Below are 14,296 nucleotides of genomic sequence, written 5' to 3' on the forward strand. Positions count from 1 at the left end.
GAAGAAGCATCTCAATCCCTACCATTGGAGCAAATAAGTTTGAGCTGAAACCTCAACTAGTTGCTCTACTACAACAGAACTGCAAGTTACATGGACTTCCATCAGAAGATCCCTACCAGTTTTTAACTGAGTTCTTGCAGATCTGTGAGACTGTTAAGACTAATGTAGTAGATCCTGAAGTCTACAGGCTCATGCTTTTCCCCTTTGCTATAACAGACAGAGCTAGAATATGGTTGGATTCACAACCTAAAGATAGCCTAGACTCCTGAGATAAGCTGGTCGCGGCCTTCTTGGCTAAGTTCTTTCCTCCTCAAAAGCTGAGCAAGCTTAGAGTGGATGTTCAGACTTTCAAACAAAAAGATGGGGAATCCCTCTATGAAGCTTGGGAAAGATACAAGCAGATGACCAAAAGGTGTCCTTCTGACATGCTTTCAGAGTGGACCATTCTGGACATATTCTATTATGGTCTATCTGAGTTCTCCAAGATGTCATTGGACCATTCTGCAGGTGGATCCATTCACATAAAGAAAATGCCTGTAGTAGCTCAAGAACTTATTGTCATGGTTGCAAATAACCAGTTCATGTACACTTCTGAGAGAAATTCTGTGAATAATGGGATGCCTCAAAAGAAGGGAGTTCTTGAAGTTGATGCTCTGAATGCCATATTGGCTCAGCACAAAATATTGACTCAATAAGTCAACATGATTTCTCAAAGTCTGAATGGATGGCAAAATGCATCCAACAGTACTAAAGAGGCATCTTCTGAAGAAGAAGCTTATGATCCTGAAAACCCTACAATAGCAGAGGTAAATTACATGGGTGAACCTTATGGAAACACCTATAATTCATCATGGAGAAATCAACCAAATTTCTCATGGAAGGGTCAACAAAAGCCTCAACAAGGCTTTAATAATGGTGGAAGAAATAGGCTCTGCAATAGCAAGCCTTATCCATCATCTTCTCAGCAACAGACAGAGAATTCTGAGAAGAGCACCTCTAATTTAGCAAACTTAGTCTCTGATCTGTCTAAGGCCACTTTAAGTTTTATGAGTGAAACAAGGTCCTCCATCAGAAATTTGGAGGCACAAATGGCCCAGCTGAGTAAGAAAGTCACTGAAACTCCTTCTAGTACTCTCCCAAGCAATACTGAAGAGAATCCAAAAAGAGAGTACAAGGCCATTGATATAATCAATATGGCCGAACCTAGAGAGGAAGGAGAGGACGTGAATCCCAATGAGGAAGACCTCACGGGACGTCTCTCAAACAAGAAGGAACTCCCTATTGAGGACCTAAAAGGATCTGAAGGTCATATAGAGACCATAGAGATCCCATTAAATCTCCTTTTGCCATTCATGAGCTCGGAAGACTATTCTTCCTCTGAAGAGGATGAAGATATAACTGGAGAGCAAGTTGTTCAATATCTAGGAGCTATCATGAAGCTGAATGCCAAGTTGTTTGGTAATGAGACTTGGGAAGGTGAACCTCCCTTGCTCATTAGTGAACTAGATACATGGGTTTAGCAAACTTTACCTCAAAAGAGACAAGATCCTGGCAAATTCTTAATACCCTGTACCATAGGCACCGTGACCTTTGAGAAGGATCTTTGTGACCTAGGGTCAGGCATAAATCTTATGCCACTCTCTGTAATGGAGAAGCTGGGGATCATTGAGGTACAGCCTGCCATATTCTTATTACAAATGGCAGACAAGTCAGTAAGACAAGCTTATGGATTGGTAGAGGACGTGTTAGTGAAGGCTAGAGGCCTTTACATCCCTGCTGATTTCATGATCTTAGACACTAGGAAGGAGGAGGATGAATGCATCATCCTTGGAAGACCTTTTCTAGCCACAGCAGGAGCTGTGATAGATGTTAACAGAGGAGGATTAGTCCTTCAATTGAATGGGGACTACCTTGTGTTTAAGACCCAAGGGTGTTCCTCTGCAACCATGGAGAGGAAGCATGAAAACTTCTCTCAGTACAGAGTCAAACAGAGCCTCCACAATCAAACTCTAAGTTTGGTGTTGGGAGGCCACAATTAAACTCTAAGTTTGGTGTTGAACCCCCACATCTAAACTCTAAGTTTGGTGTTGGGAGTTTACAACATTGACCTGGTCACCTGTGAGGCTCCATGAGAGCCCACTGTCAAGCTAGTAACATTAAAGGAGTGCTTATTGGGAGGCAACCCAATTTTTATTTATCTAATTTTATTTTTATTTTATTTTTCCTTTATGTTTTATTAGGTTCATGATCATGTGGAGTCACAAAATAAATACTAAAATTAAAAACAGAATCAAAAAGACAGTAGAAGAAAAAGCACACCCTGGAGGAAGGGCATACTGGCATTCAAACGCCAGTAAGGAGCATCTGGCTGGCATTCAACGCCAGAACAGAGCATGGATCTGGCGTTGAATGCCATAAACAAGCAGCATCCTGGCGTTTAAACGCCAGGAATACACCATGAGGAGAGCTGGCGCTAAACGCCAAAAACAAGCATGGAACTGGCGTTCAACGCCAGGAACATGCTGCAAATGGGCGTTGAACGCCAAAAACAAGCATGAAGCTGGCGTTCAACGCCAGAAACAAGCATGAATCTGCCGTTGAACGCCAGGATTTCATGTAGAGGGTATTTTACACGCCTCATTGGTGCAGGGATAATAATCCTTGACACCTCAGGATCTGTGGACCCACGGGATCATCTCTGGATCTGTGGACCCCACAGGATCCCCACCTACCTCAACTCACCTTCTCTCCTCTTCACACAATTCAATAATACTCTTCCCCATCACCTCTTCACCACTCACATCCATCCACTCTTCCCCATAAACCGCACCTACCCTCAAAATTTAAAATCCCTTTTCCCACCCAACCCACCCAATATGGCCGAACCTTAACCCCTCTCCCTCCACTATATAAACCACTCCATTCTTCTTCACTTTCACACAACACAACCTTCTCTTCTCTTCCTTGGCCGAAACACAACCCTCTCTTCCTCTCCTCCATATCTTCTTCTTCTGCATCTATTCTTTCTTCTTTTGCTCAAGGGCGAGCAATATTCTAAGTTTCGTATGGTGAAACCATAGCTTTTTTGTTTTTCCATAACCATTGATGGCACCTAAGGCCGGAAAAATCTCTAGAAAAAGGAAATGGAGGACAAAAGCTTCCACCTTCGAGTCATGGAAAATGGAGAGATTTATCTCCAAAGCCCATCAAGACCACTTCTATGAAGTTGTGGCCAAGAAGGTGATCCCTGAGGTCCCTTTCAAACCCAAGAAAAATGAGTACCCGGAGATCCAACATGAGATCCAAAGAAGAGGTTGGGAAGTTCTGACCAACCCCATTCAACAAGTCGAAATCTTAATGGTTCAAGAGTTCTATGCCAATGCATTGATCACTAGGAACCATGATCAAAGTGTGAACCCAAATCCAAAGAATTATCTTACAATGGTTCGGGGGAAATACTTAGATTTTAGTCCAGAAAATGTGAGGTTGGCATTCAACTTGCCCATGATGCAAGGAGATGCACGCCCCTACACTAGAAGGGTCAACTTTGATCAAAGGTTGGACCAAGTCCTTATGGACATATGTGTGGAAGGAGATCAATGGAAAAGAGACTCCAAAGGCAAGCCGGTTCAATTAAGAATATTGGACCTCAAGCCTATGGCTAGAGGATGGTTGGAGTTCATCCAACGCTCCATCATCCCTACTAGCAACCGATCCGAAGTTACTGTGGATCGGGCCATCATGATTCATAGCATCATGAATGGAGAGGAAGTAGAAGTTCATGAAGTCATCTCCCGTGAATTCTACAAAATAGCCGAAAAGTCCTCCACCATGGCAAGTCTAGCTTTTCCTCATCTTATTTGCCATCTATGTTACTCAACTGGAGTTATCATAGAAGGAGACATCCCCATTGAGAAGGATAAGCCCATCACTAAGAAGAGGATGGAGCAAACAAGAGAGCCCACTCATGGATCCCAAGAGACGCATGAGGAAGCTCATCACCAAGAAATCCCGAAAATGCTCAAGGGATACACTTTCCTCCCAACAATTATTGGGAACAACTCAACACTTCTCTAGAAGACTTGAGTTACAATATGGATTTATTAAGGGTGGAACATCAAGAACACTCTATCATTCTCCATGAAATTAGAGAAGATCAAAGAGCAATGAGGGAGGAGTAACAAAGGCAAGGAAGAGACATAGAAGAGCTCAAGGATATCATTGGTTCTTCAAGAAGAAAGTGCCACCATCACTGAGGTGGACTCATTCCCTGTTCTTATTTCTCTATTTTTCGGTTTTTATGCTTAATGTTTATTTATGTTTGTGTCTTTCCTACATGATTATTAGTATTTAGTAACTATGTCTTAAGGCTATGAATAATTCCATAAATCTTTAAACTCTCTTAAATGAAAAATGTTTTAATACAAAAAGAACAAGAAGTACATGAGTTTCAAATTTATCCTTGAATTTAGTTTAATTATATTGATGTGGTGACAATACTTTTTGTTTTCTGAATGAATGCTTGAATAGTGCATATTTTTTATCTTGGTGTTTATAAATGTTAAAATTGTAGGCTTTTGAAAGAATGATGAACAAAGAGAAATGTTACTGATGATCTGAAAAATCATAAATTTTATTCTTGAAGCAAGAAAAAGCAGTGAATAGCAAAAGCTTGCGGGAAAAAAATAAAAAGAAAAAGAAAAAGCAAACAGAAAAAGCCAATAGCCCTTAAAACCAAAATTCAAGGGTAAAAAGGATCCAAGGCTTTGAGCATCAATGGATAGGAGGGCCCATGGAAACAAATCCAGGCCTAAGTGGCTAAATCAAGCTGTCCCTAACCATGTGCTTGTGGCATGCAGGTCCAAGTGAAAAGCTTGAGACTGAGTGGTTAAAGTCGTGATCCAAAGCAAAAAGACTGTGCTTAAGAGCTCTGGACACCTCTAACTGGGGACTTTAGCAAAGCTGAGTCACAATCTGAAAAGGTTCACCCAGTCATGTGTCTGTGGCATTTACGTATCCGGTGGTAATACTGGAAAACAAAATGCTTAGGGCCACGGCCAAGACTCATAAAAGTAGCTGTGTTCAAGAATCAACATACTTAACTAGGAGAATCAATAACACTATCTAAAATTCTAAGTTCCTATAGATGCCAATCATTCTAAACTTCAAAGGATAAAGTGAGATGCCAAAACTGTTTAGAAGCAAAAAGCTACAAGTTCCGCTCATCTAGTTAGAACTAATATTCATTGATATTTTAAGCTTTATAGTATATTCTTCTCTTTTTATCCTATTTGATTTTCAGTTGCTTGGGGACAAGCAACAATTTAAGTTTGGTGTTGTGATGAGCGGATAATTTATACTCTTTTTGGCATTGTTTTTAGGTAGTTTTTAGTAGGATCTAGCAACTTTTAGGGATGTTTTCATTAGTTTTTATGCTAAATTCACATTTCTGGACTTTACTATGAGTTTGTGTGTTTTTCTGTGATTTTAGGTATTTTCTGGCTGGAATTGAGGGACCTGAGCAAAACTCTGATAAAAGGCTGACAAAGGACTACTGATGCTGTTGGATTCTGACCTCCCTGCACTCGAAATGGATTTTCTAGAGCTACAGAACTTCAAATGAAGCGCTCTCAACGGTGATGAAAAGTAGACATCCAGAGATTTCCAGCAATATATAATAGTCCATACTTCATTCGAGATTAGATGACGTAAACTGGCGCTCAACTCCAGTTCCATGTTGCATTCTAGAGTCAAACGCCAGAAACACGTCACTAACCAGAGTTGAACATCAAAAACACGTTATCCAAGAGAAGCCTCTGCACGTGTAAAGCTCAAGCTTAGCCAAAGCACACACCAAGTGGGCCTCGGAAGTGGATTTCTGCATCAATTACTTACTTTTGTAAACCCTAGTAACTAGTCTAGTATAAATAGGACATTTTATTATTGTATTAGAGGTCTTTTGACCATTCGGTCTTTCGACCATATCTTTGGTCTCAGTTTTATTCTATTGTTCATCTTAGGAGACTATTGATCATGTTTTGGGGGCTGGCCATTCGGCCATGCCTAGACTACTATCACTTACGTATTTTCAACGGTAGGGTTTCTACACACGATAGATCAAGTGTGTGGAGCTCTACTGTACCTCAAGTTTTAATGCAGTTACTACTATTTTCTATTCAATTCAGTTTATTCCCGTTCTAAGATACTCGTTGCACTTCACCATGACGAATGTGATGATCCGTGACACTCATCATCATTCTCACCTATGAACGCGTGACTGACAACCACTTCCGTTCTACCTTAGACCGAACGCATATCTCTTAGATTCCTTAATCAGAATCTTTGTGGTATAAGCTAGAATTGATGGCGGCATTCATGAGAATCCGGAAAGTCTAAACATTGTCTGTGGTATTCCAAGTAGGATTCAGGGATTGAATGACTGTGACGAGCTTCAAACTCGCGATTGTTGGGCGTGATGACAAGCGCAAAAGAATCAATGGATTCTATTCTGACATGATCGAGAACCGACAGATGATTAGCCGTGCTGTGACAGAGCATTTGGACCATTCTCACTGAGAGGATGCGATGTAGCCATTGACAACGGTGATGCCCTACGTACAGCTTGCCATGGAAATGAGTAAGAAGGATCGAAGGAAGGTAGTAGAAAAGCAGAGATCCAACAGGGACAAAACATCTCCATACACTTTTCTGAAATTCTCACCAATGATTTACATAAGTATTTCTATCTTTATTTTCTGTTTATTTATTATTATTATTTGAGAACTCCATAACCATTCATTATCTGCCTAACTGAGATTTACAAGATGACCATAGCTTGCTTCATACTAACAATCTTCGTGGGATCGACCCTTACTCAGGTAAGGTTTATTACTTGGACGACCCAGTGCACTTGCTGGTTAGTTGTGCGAAGTTGTGAAGAAAGTGCCGAGTTAGTATATGCACATACCAAGTTGAATGCCATTATTAGAGATCATAATTTCGTGCACCAACGAGCCTCAAACTCGCGACTATTGGGCGCAGTGATAGTGTGAAAAAGGATCAAGGGATCTTATTCGAACACAAGTGAGAACCGACAGATGATTAGCCCTACGGTGAGAACCGTAGCCGGGCCATTTTCACGGAGAGGACAGATGGTAGCCATTGACAATGGTGATCCACCAACTTACAGCTTCCCATGGAAGGGAATGCGCATGATTGGATGGAAGCAATAGGGAAGTAGAGGTTCAGAAGCAACAAAGCATCTCCAAACGCTTATTTGAAATTCCTACCAATGAATTATATAAGTATCTCTATTTTATTTTATGTTTTATTTATCTGTTAATTATCAAAACCTCAAAACCATTTGAATCGGCCTGACTGAGATTTATAAGATGACCATAGCTTGCTTCAAGCCGACAATCTCCGTGGCATCGACCCTTACTCACGTAAGGTATTACTTGGACAACCCAGTGCACTTGCTGGTTAGTTGTGCGGAGTTATGAAAAGTGTGATCACAATTTCGCACACCAATATGGATCCTGTGGGGTCCACAGATCCTGAGGTGTCAAGGATTTTTCATCCCTGCACCTTTCTGGCATTTGAACGCCTTCTGTGTGGCATTTCTGGCGTTAAACGCCAGGCTGATGACCATTTCTGGCGTTAAACCCAGTCTGGCTGCCAATTTTGGCGTTTAACGCCTAGAATGCTGCCAGACTGGGCGTTAAACGCCCATTCTGCTATCTTTACTGGTGTTTAAACGCCAGTAAGCTCGTCTTCCAAGGTGTGCTGTTTTTAATGCTGTTTTTTTATTTTGCTTTAACTTTTGCAATTGTTTTTGTGACTCCACATGATCATCAACCTAAAGAAAACATAAATTAACATAGATAAATAAAATTGGGTTGCCTCCCAATAAGCACTTCTTTAATGTCAATAGCTTGACAGTAAGCTCTTATAGAGCTTCACAAGTTCTCAGAGCATAATTGTGGCCTCCCAACACCAAAGTTAGAGTTTGAGTGTGGGGGTTTTGCTTGACTCTGTATTAAGAGAAGTTTTTCATGCTTCCACTCTATGGTTACAGAGGAAGATCCTTGAGCCTTAAACACAAGGTAGTCCTCAGTCAATTGAAGGACTAACTCTCCTCTATCCACATCAATCACAGCCCTTGCTGTGGCTAGGAAGGGACTTCCAAGGATGATGAATTCATCCTCATCCTTCCCAGTGTCCAGGATTATGAAGTCAGCAGGGATGTAAAGGCCTTCAACCTTCACTAAGACATCCTCTACAAGTCCATAAGACTATTTTATTGATTTGTTTGCCATCTCTAGTGAGATTCTTGCAGCTTGTACCTCAAAGATCCCTAGTTTCTCCATTACAAAGAGTGGCATGAGGTTGATACCTGACCCCAGGTCACACAGAGCCTTTTCAAAGGTCATGGTGCCTATGGTGCAAGGTATTAAGAACTTTCTGGGATCCAGTTTATTTTGAGGCAATGTCTGCTGAATCCATGTATTCAGTTCATTGATGAGCAATGGAGGTTCATCCTCCCAAGTCTCATTACCAAATAACTTGGCATTCAACTTTATGATGGATCCTAGATACTGAGCAACTTGCACTTTAACAGTGTCTTCATCCTCTTCAGAGGAAGAATATTCATTAGAGCTCATGAATGGCAATAGTAAGTTTAGTGGAATTTCTATGGTCTCTATATGAGCCTCAGATTCCTTTGGTTCCTCATTAGGGAACTTCTTATTGGTCAGTGGACGTCCAGCAGGGTATTCCTCACTGGAAATCACTGCCTTTTTACTCTTTCCAGGTTCGGCCACTTTGGATATGGTTATGGCCTTACACTCTCTTTTGGGATTCTCTTCTGTATTGTTTGGGAGAGTAATAGGAGGAGTTTCAGTAACTCTTTAACTCAGTTGACCCACTTGTGCCTCCAATTTTCTGATGGAGGACCTTGTTTCATTCATGAAATTGAGAGCGGTCTTAGATAGATCAGAGACTATGTTTGCTAAGCCCAAGAAGCTCTTCTCAGAATTCTCTGTATGTTGCTGAAAAGATTATGGGAAAGGTTTTCTATTGCTAAACTTATTTCTCCCACCATTATTGTTGTTGAAGCCTTGTTGAGGCTTCTATTGGTCCTTCCATGAGAAATTTGGATGATTTCTCCATGAAGGATTATAGGTGTTTCCATAAGATTCTCCCATGTAATTCACCTCTTCCATTGCAGGATTCTCAGGGTCATAAGCTTCTCCTTCAGAGGAGGCTTCTTTAGCACTGCCAGATGTAGCTTGCAATCCAGTCAGATTCTGAGAAATCATATTGACTTGCTGAGTCAATATTTTGTTACGAGCCAATATGGCATTCAGAGTATCAATCTCAAGAACTCCTTTCTTCTAAGTCATCCCATTATTCACAGGATTTCTTTCAGAAGTGTACATGAACTGGTTATTTGCAACCATCTCAATGAGTTCCTGGGCTTCTGCAGGGGTTTTCAGATGAAGAGATCCACCAGCAGAATGATCCAATGACATCTTAGATAATTCAGACAGACCATCATAGAATATACATATGATGCTCCATTCTGGAAGCATGTCAGAAGGACACCTTTTGGTTAATTGCTAGTATCTTTCCCAAGCTTCATAGAGGGATTCACCTTCATTCTGTTTGAAAGTTTGGACTTCCACTCTAAGCTTGCTCATCTTTTGAGGTGGAAAGAATTTGGTCAAGAAAGCATTGACCAACTTGTTCCAAGAGTTCAGACTTTCTCTAGGTTGTGAGTCTAACCATATTCTAGCTCTGCTCTTTCAGTAAAGGGGAAAAGCATAAGTCTGTAGACCTCGGGATCAACCCCATTGGTCTTAACAGTATCATAGATCTGCAAGAATTCAGCTAAGAACTAATGAGGATCTTCCGATGAAAGTCCATGAAACTTGCAATTCTGCTGCATTAGAGAAGCTAATTGAGGCTTAAGCTCAAAATTGTTTGCTCCAATGGCAGGAATTGAGATGCTTCTTCCATAGAAGTTGGAAGTTGGTGCAGTATAGTCACCAAACATCTTCTTTGCATCTCTGACATTGTTGTTGGGTTCGGCTGCCATGTCTGCTTCTTTTTCAAAATTCTCTGTAAAGTCCTCTCCGGAGTGTTGTGCTTTAGCTTCTCTTAGCTTCTTCTTCAGAGTCCTTTCAGGTTTAGGATCGGCTTCAACAAGAATGTTTTTATCCCTTTTACTACTCATATGAAAAAGAAGAGAACAAAAGGGAGTAATGGAATCCTCTATGTCACAGTATAAAGACTCCTTGATGTGTCAGAGGAAAAGGAGTAGAAGAATGAGAAGAGAGAGGAGGTGAGTTCGAAAATTTTTAGATGAGTGGAAGAGGAATGTTAGCAATTAAATAAAATAAATAGAAAGAGATGAGAGAGAAAGAGTTTTCAAAAATTTTAAAAGAAATAACATAAAATTAGAATTTAAAACATTTAGTTAATTAAAAGGATTTTTGAAAAAGGGGTTAGTGATTTTCGAAAATTGGAAGTGGAAAAGTGGTTAGGTGGTTTTGAAAAAAATAAGAAATAGTAATTAGTTGAAAAAGATTTAAAATTAATTTTGAAAAGATAAGAAGTTAGAAAAAGATTTTGGAATTAAAATTTGAAAAGATATGATTGAAAAAGGATATGATTGAAAAGATGTGATTAAAAAAGATTTGATTGAAAAGATTTGATTGAAAAGATATGATTTAAAAATATATGATTGAAAAAGATTTGATTTTTAAAATTAATGACTTGACTAATAAGAAATTAAAAGATATGATTCTAAAATTCAAAGATTGAACCTTTCTCAACAAGTAAGTAACAAACTTGCAATTTTTTTAATCAAAACATTAATTGTTAGCAAGGATTTTTGAAAATGTGGAAAATAAGATTTTAAAATTATGAACATGAAAATTTGAAAAAAAAAATGAATTTGAAACGAAATTACCTCCCCTGTGTCATCCTGTCGTTAAACGCCCAGGATGCTATCCATTCTAGCGTTTAACGCCCAGAATGCTACCTCTTTGGGCGTTTAACGCCCAGCCAGATACCATGGCTGGTGCTTAACGCCAGAATTCCTTCCTTATTGGGTGTTTTTCTAAACGCCCAGCTTTTTCTCTGTGATTCCTCTGCTGTATGTTCTGAATCTTCATTTCTCTGTATTATTTACTTGAAAAGAGATATTTTTTATTTTTGAATTTTTAATGAAGAGAGAGAAAAACAACAAAATGAAATAAAACATAAAAATGCAAAATCAAAACAAGTAATGTATGCAAGGACACTTTGAATGTCAAGATGAACACCAAGAACACTTTGAAGATCATGATTAACATCAAGGACATAATTTTGAAAATTTTTAAGAAAAGAAAGATATGTAAGACACCAAACTTAGAAATTTTTAATGTTTAGACACTATGGATTTGAAAATGCATATGAAAAACATGAAAAGACACAAAACAAGAGAATTTAAAGATCAGAACAAGGAAAATCATCAAGAACATCTTGAAGATCAATGAAGAACACAATGCATGATTTTTTTTCGAAAACTTGAGAAAATTTGAAAACATGCAATTGACACCAAACTTAGAATTTGACGCTAGACTCAAACAAGAAACACAAAATTTTTTTGGCTTTTATGATTTTTTTATATATTTTTTTGTATTTTTCAAAAACTAGAAAAAAAATTTTGAAAGATTTTTGAAATTTTTTTGAAAATAAAACAAGAAGAAAATTATCTGATCTAAGCAACAAGATGAACCATCAGTTGTCCAAACTCGAACAATCCCCGGCAACGGCACCAAAAACTTAGTGCACAAAATTGGGATCACACTTTTCACAACTCCGCACAACTAACCAGCAAGTGCACTGGGTCATCCAAGTAATACCTTACGTGAGTAAGGGTCGATCCCACGGAGATTGTCGGCTTGAAGCAAGCTATGGTCATCTTGTAAATCTCAGTCAGGCGGATTCAAATGGTTATGAGGTTTTGATAATTAAAAGATAAATAAAACGGAAAATAACATAGAGATACTTATGTAATTCATTAGTGGGAATTTCAGATAAGCGTTTGGAGATGCTTTGTTGCTTCTGAACCTCTGCTTTCCTATTGTCTTCATCCAATCATGCGTCCTCCCTTCCATGGCAAGCTGTATGATCCTCTCAATGAAAATGGTCCGGCTACGGTCTCTGTATGGCTAATCAACTGTCAGATTTCTCGTCTCGGATGAAAAATACCAGGCACAACTACCGCAGGGTTAATCATCTGTTGGTTCTCACTTGTGTCGAAATAAGATCTATTGATCCTTTTGCACACTGTCACTGCGCCCAACATTCGCAAGTTTGTAGCTCCTCACAGTCATCCCTTCTCAGATCCTACTCGAAATACCACAGACAAGGTTTATACTTTCCGAATCTCAGGAATGCTGCCATTGATTCTAGCCTATACCACAAAGATCCTAATCACGAGGTCGGATGCTCTGTTGTCAGGAGAGATGATGCGAATCTGTGGATTAGAGACCCAAGAAAGTATACTCCGACTGGCGTCCTCACCTTAATCTATGAGGAACAGCAGAGCTCCTCACCATAATCTATGAGGTGTAGAAACTCCACCGTTGAAAATACATAAGAACAAAAGGTCTAGGCCTGGCCGAATGGTCAGCCTCCCAAATGGCATAAGAATTCAAAAACAGGGGGAAAATACCTGATCAAAGGATCGAAAAGTGGTCCAAAAATATGAATACAATAGTAAAAAGTGCTATTTATACTAAACTAGTAAACTAGATTTACAAAAAATGAGTTACTAAGTGCAGATAGTGCAGAAATCCACTTCCGGGGCCCACTTGGTGTGTGCTTGGGCTGAGCATTGAAGCTTTCACGTGCATAGGCTCTTCTTGGAGTTAAACGCCAGCTTGGGTGCCAGTTTGGGCGTTTAACTCCAGCTTTGGTGCCAGTTCTGGCGTTTTATGCCAGAAAAGGGTCTCTAGTGGGTGTTTAGACGCCAGGTTGGGATATCAAATCTCAGAAAAAGTATAGACTATTATACCTTTCTGGAAAGCCCAAGATGTCTACTTTCCAACGCAATTAAGAGTGCGCCAATTGGGTTTCTATAGCTCCAGAAAATCCACTTCGAGTGCAGGATGGTCAAAATCCAACAGCATCTGCAGTCCTTTCTTAGCATCTGAATCATATTTTTGCTCAGATCCCTCAATTTCAGCCAAAAAATACCTAAAATCACAGAAAAACACACAAACTCATAGTAAAGTCCAGAAATGTGAATTTTTCTTAAAAACTAATAAAAATATACTAAAAATTAACTAAAACATACTAAAAACTACCTAAAAATAATGCCAAAAAGCGTATAAATTATCCCGCTCATCAACTAGTAAGGGTAAAACAGTCTTTTTAGTGCTAAAATCCACTTCTAGGGCCCACTTAGTGAGTGTTTGGGCTGAGCTTTGATGAGATCCTCGTGCTATTAGGCCTCTAGGGCATTGAACGATGACTAGGGGGTTTGGACGCTGGTCTCTTCTCCTTTGGTGCTGGACGCCTGGAAGGGGGCAGGAGGCTGGCGTTGGACGCCAGTTTTGGGCCTTCAAATCTGAAGAAAAGCATTTGGACTTTTGTAGCGCCAGAAAATCTCTTCCGAGTGCAAGGAGGTCAGATCCAAACAGCATCTGTAGTGCTTTCTCTGTCTCTGAATCACACTTTTGCTCCAGCTCCTCAATTTCATCCAAAAAATACATGAAATTGCATAAAAACACACAAACTCATAGTAGAATCTAAAAATGTGAATTTAACACTAAAAATTATGAAAATATAATAAAAACTAAACAAAACATGCTAAAAACTATATAGAAATGATGACAAAAAGCGTATAAAATATCCGCTCATCATGCATTTGGTTTTATATGTGACAAAAAAGTGCATTTAAAACATAAAGGTAAATTCTATCACACTGTTATAAGACTGACTATGTTTTATGGTACGGAGTGTTGGGAGGCCAAAGAGGAACACAAACATAAGCTAAGTGTGGCAGAGATGAAGATGTTGAGACGGATGAGTGGTCATACGTGATTGGATAAAATAAGGAACGAAGATATAATGGAGACAGTTGGAGTAGCACTGACAAGAGAACTATTGTATAGTTTGGAATCGATCAAAACAAGAGTCAATTCGTTGGTAGCATAGTCCAAACCAACAATGAATTCTCTTAATCAAATGTTTACAAATTCTAATTAACCGAGATCGCGAGTAATTCAACCTCGGGTCG

At 39.4% G+C, this 14,296-nt stretch overlaps 2 non-coding genes across 2 annotated transcripts; one reads left to right on the top strand and one right to left on the bottom strand.

The window, feature by feature from the left end:
* Positions 1-323: 323 nt before the first annotated feature.
* Positions 324-431, bottom strand: LOC127742203 (small nucleolar RNA R71). The gene has a single exon (XR_008003390.1). It is a non-coding gene; the product is annotated as a small nucleolar RNA R71 (small nucleolar RNA).
* A 9,156-nt stretch (positions 432-9,587) lies between these two features.
* On the top strand, positions 9,588-9,695 carry LOC127741996 (small nucleolar RNA R71). The gene has a single exon (XR_008003183.1). It is a non-coding gene; the product is annotated as a small nucleolar RNA R71 (small nucleolar RNA).
* The last annotated feature ends 4,601 nt before the right edge of the window (positions 9,696-14,296 follow it).

This window comes from Arachis duranensis, chromosome 9 (assembly GCF_000817695.3).
Source record: "Arachis duranensis cultivar V14167 chromosome 9, aradu.V14167.gnm2.J7QH, whole genome shotgun sequence".
NCBI classification, from domain to species: domain Eukaryota; kingdom Viridiplantae; phylum Streptophyta; class Magnoliopsida; order Fabales; family Fabaceae; genus Arachis; species Arachis duranensis.